At 43.1% G+C, this 5,110-nt stretch overlaps 1 long non-coding RNA gene across 1 annotated transcript; it reads right to left on the bottom strand.

The window, feature by feature from the left end:
- Positions 1–480: 480 nt before the first annotated feature.
- Positions 481–3,140, bottom strand: LOC307139736. The gene is made up of 4 exons (XR_013818160.1): positions 2,864–3,140; positions 2,023–2,075; positions 1,201–1,367; positions 481–635 (listed from the first exon to the last, which is right to left on the bottom strand). It is a non-coding gene; the product is annotated as an uncharacterized lncRNA (long non-coding RNA).
- Positions 3,141–5,110: the final 1,970 nt, after the last annotated feature.

Raw genomic sequence — 5,110 nt, 5'->3', positions numbered from 1 at the left:
GCAATGCCTTCATGAAGATGTGAAATGAAATGTTCAGTTTTTTTTTAGCTGGTGATTCAATGTTATGAATATTTTGAAGAATGTACTTTGTAGTTATGCTGAACCTGATTGCATATTAGAGAGGTGTCTCTGTTATTTAGCTTAACAAAATTGATATTGAGTAAAAAACTAAAGAAAACTGTCAGTACATAATAGTAGCAGCAGCACAAACTACATGCTCCAAAAAAGTAATATTACTAAATCACCTCAACATGATTTCACAAACTATTTAATCAAAAACAACAATGTAAACTTTTATTGCAGGATGGATTACATGTATACTGCATTAGCTTTAGTAAGGTATCCTCAAACTTAATGCTGCATTCACACGGGGCGCCGGCGTTAACGCTTCTCATTTACTTTGAATGGGTGACGTCATGCGTTGCTGAACTGAATTGTGGGTTCCGTCGCGTCGCTTCACTCACGTTGCAAGCGGCAGAAGTTGAAAGGTGTGTTGGACATCAGCTGTGGCCGGATGCAACCAATCGGCGAGAGTAGCCACATGCAGGCGGGGAGGAGCTGCAAACACAGACGTGAAGTCGGACACTTTCTGCTTCCCGCAGTGACGCTCGCGCGGTGTTTGCACACTTTATCAGCTGAAGTGAAATAAATGCAATATTTGTCAATACACAGATGTTTCAGAGACATTTTTTGTCATGTAATACTTTATGCACTGATTAATACAGCGTGTGTTTGTACAAGAATAAAGTTAACATACAAGCCTAAACTATCAATGAAGTGGGGGTCTACATTTTTCATCTATTTTATTTTGATAAACATGACAATATAACATCGCAACTACATGAAAAGAGGTTTAACTGTTATAAAAAACAGATTTGTGCACATTAGAGGAACTGAAGGTTTTAGAATAAACACGAAACACATGTGATCGCTGTCATGCGGAGAATCTGGCCAATCGTGGAACAGCTGTGTCATCATCAAAGTCTGTGCAGTCGCTCTAGAGAAACTGCACCGGCTGTATTAGCCGACTGCTCTCGAATCGCTCTCGAATCGCTCTCGCGTTGCTTTGATGCCATACGTCACTGTCACGTGGCGTCGGCGCTGTCAGGTCAGACAAAATTTCTAACCGGCATGACGCCCTGTGTGAATGCAGCGTAAGTGTCTGTGTACATTACATATCCTATTAAAAAAGTGCCTCACCTAGTCCAAGTTTTTCCATTCAAACTCCATTAGGTGGCGAAGGAAGGATGACACTCTGTTGTTGATTACAGTTGTCTTCCTGTTCACAACTTCCCCGGTCTTCCGACTCACTCCGGTTTAGGTGGTGCATCTTGTTCCCACCTCTGGGTTTTTCCTCACGAAAAAAACTTAAAGCAAGAGAAAATTAAGAGAATAAAGATATTTTAAATTTCATCACCCTTAGTGCCTTTGCTTTAAATGTTTTTGGTAACACTTTAGAATAATGGTCTGTCATTAAACGGATAGTTCACAAAAAAAAAAAAAAAGTAAATTCTGTCATTTACTCGCCCTGTAGTTCTAAACCTTTTAAAGAATGTTTGTAACCAGATAATTTTGAGGCACCATTCACTTCCATAGTAGGAAAAAATTACTATAGAAGTGAATGGTGGCTCAATCTGTTAGGTTACAAACATTCTTCATCTTCTTTTGTGTTCAGAAATGTATTCAGGTTTGCACTTGAGCAACATTATTCTAAAGTTTTGCCATGTTTTTTTCATAAATTATATTTCATCTGCCAAAATCATCCAAAAATTGTCCAGGACTGCTTAAATTCCAGAAAATAAAATTATAATCTGTCAGTCCTGGACAAACACAGTCTTGGATTATTTTAGTATAATATAATTTATGAAAAAAAAACATGGTACATGGCTAGTTACAGCTAAAAAGAGGTGGAAAAACTAAATAATTTTGTGATTCAGTTAAACAGACCCGACTAAAACATACAAGAAAAACTTTGAATTATCAGTAATATGTGGAGAAACAAAGAGGAGTAACGTTACTTACCGTTGTATGAGTTCCAGTGTCGCACAGCACAGGCAGGCTCCTGGTATTCTTATCTAAAATGTTAAATAAATAATGTCAATCCAAATGTAAACTTTGCTTGTTAACAACATTATTTTTTGCAACTAGTGGCCAACGTTAATTTACTAACTAACGTCGTCCTAATGTACGCTTAATATGCTCGATAAACAACATCTTCATTGTATTGGTAAAGTTAATTCAATAAACTCACTAACGTTAAGTCTTTTTAAAAATAAAACGTTAGGTTTATGTTACCTCAGTTTTAGTACCAAAGCTGAAGCAAATGATAACCTAACGTTATGTAAAGTATGTTGTCCGGGCCGTGAGCTCTCCCCTCGGGCAGTAACGTTACACACGACGCTGGCTGCACTGGTTCTTAATCTAATTCAATAAACTAATTTTTTTTAAAAAGAAAACGTTAGGTTTACCTCAGTTTTTAGCAGCAAAGTTTAAGCAAATGATAACCTAACGTTATAAAGTATGTTGTCCGGGCCGTGAGCTCTCTCCTCGGGCAGTAACGTTACACACGACGCTGGCTGCACTGGTTCCTAATCTAATTCAATATACTCATTTTTTTTAAATAAAACGTTAGGTTTACCTCAGTTTTAGCAGCAAAGTTTAAGCAAATGATAACCTAACGTTATGTAAAGTATGTTGTCCGGACTGTGAGCTCTCTCCTCGGGCAAAACTTACAACGCTGCACCGGTTCCTAATCTAATTCAATAAATTCATAAAACGTTAGGTTTACCTCAGTTTTTAGCACCAATGCTGACAAGCTAAAATTGGGGTGCAGACAACCGCGGATAGTACAAATCACACTTACCTTGCTTGTTTGCCGTTCTCACGGGGGATGAAAAAATCTTCGCAGGGTGTCCGGACACAGCTCATATGTTCTCTGGAACCGTGAGCTCTCTCCTCGGGTGAAACTTTCAACGCTGCACTGATGGTTCCTAATATAAATCTCAAGCAAATCCTGTCGATCCCAATTGTGCCAAATAGGCCGTTGTGGTAAATACAGTATTATACTTTATTTTTTAAAAATACAGGAAATCACTGTATTTGGTGTTTGACGTCATAGAAAATACCCATGATGCAACGGGAATTACAGTTATTTACTGTAAAGAGAATTTACAGTATTATACTGGGTGATATATAGTAAATAACTGTACAAATTACAGAAATGTCTAACAGTGTAGTTACATCTAGAGCTACACTTATGTCAACAACCATTCGTGGACTGGCCTTGTCCATACGTGTATTCGATCTCCGCCTGGAGCACAGGGGAGTCCTCCTTCGACACGGAGGTGAAGTGAATGCCCCTGAGCTTGGGGGAGCGGCAGGCGAACTGAATCACACAGCCGAGTATGATGGTACGGACGAGCCGGCGAGACGGGCTGGGAAGCACTAGCCAGGCTCCCAGTGACCGTGCAAGCTGACCAACAGCACCACAGACGTACCCGCAAGCGTAGCGGCGTGCAGGGACCCGACTCGGACGGCATGATAGCGGTCCAAAGTGGGGTCTGAGTGTGCTGTGCAACACTACCTGCTTCCGCTGAGGGGGTGTGCTAGTGTGGGAAGGCCGCTTATGTGCATCCCCACAGCCAGCACCCCCTGCTGGCGATTTGGAGAGGCATCGGGGGGTGACAGCGCCTTGGGAGCGTCGTACACCAGCAAGAGCACTCTCCGATTGAAGGAGGGGCTGAGCGTGGCAAGGCTTTGTGGCGTCGCACACGGCCTCAGAACTACCCTCATGCACTATGCAGGGCAGAGGTGGCCTGCCAGTGGCACTGCCACCCCACCGATGAGGGTAGTGAGAGAGAGGGGAAAACTTTATACAGATGATGGCCCTTTTGGTGTTCCATATTTTGGCACCAAGTAGTCCCACAATGCTAAAGCCTTCCAATGCACTTCTGGGAAAGGCAAGGGGCGGGCAAGACGATTTACGCGTTGCACTACGCCTCAGCCACCCGGGAAAGCATGGCTGTCAAGTATGAATCTGATTCAGCATGAGCGCCCACTATTATAGTAGGAATCTCAGCATCACCATTTCCAACATATAACAGCCCTCTCTCCGATGCAGCAATTGACATCTGTCCTCTGCTAGAGCCCCAAATGATTTTTTTTTTTAAAGGACCAGCAATCCCATCTGTAAGCTACCAGCAGGCATGTGAGATAGTGGGCGTGGCCGCGAGACGGCACACGGTGCGCTGAACACTCAAGCCCTTATGAAAAAGGCAAGATGAACAATGCGCCGACGTGGTTATGCTCTCATGAGAGAACATAGACCACCCACAAACTCCGTCTCAACATGCTTGCGATGCAATAGAGGAGTGGGGGGCCCACGGAGATGTACTCGGCGGGGGAAGCCTCACTGTAAACCTCAGGTCACCCAGGCTTATCAGCCAAAATAGCCCCTTTTCTGGTGCACCAGAAAAGAAACTAGATCGGGGTATAAGCGAAGGGACTCAACCCCGTTTGCGGTTTCATAGTCTCGACCACGCATCAGCGGCGCCGAGCGACGCATGCTGAGTTGCCGTGGCAACCCGCGCTGTCACCCGGCAGCTAGACAGCACACGGCGCGCTGAACACTCAAACCCTCACGCGGAAGGCGAGACGAACAGCGCATCGACGTGATCCCGTTCCCCTGAGAGAACACGGATCACCCACGAACGCAGTCTCAAAATGTTTATGCGAGAGTTTTGCTTTATGACCGGGTATGAAGTTTAAAAGACATTTTGTAGAATCACGAGTTCATGCATTCATTGGTTTCATGAGTGTGTTCTCGTTTACCACATAATTATCTAATGGTAGCCTGTAGCCAATAGTTTTATTTTCCTCATGTCTTATATGTCTAAAACAATAGGTAATAAGGAAATTAAGTCATTTGTGTGATATGTGCGGCATGCGACTGTTGAACACGGTGCGTTTGGCGTCGGCCTCTTTCAGGGCTTAAGTTATTGCCTTTTAATATCAAACACGTCAAGCACGTGATTTTCTGATGTCCATTCATTCGTCTCATCCTCATTATATAATGAAGAAACTTCTGTTCTGTCTCTTGCCAGATGTGATG

Source organism: Gobio gobio, assembly GCF_949357685.1.
Source record: "Gobio gobio genome assembly, chromosome: 16".
Lineage (NCBI taxonomy): Eukaryota > Metazoa > Chordata > Actinopteri > Cypriniformes > Gobionidae > Gobio > Gobio gobio.
The sequence above is the reverse complement of the archived record's forward strand: the minus strand, read 5'-3'. Positions and strand labels throughout refer to the sequence as shown.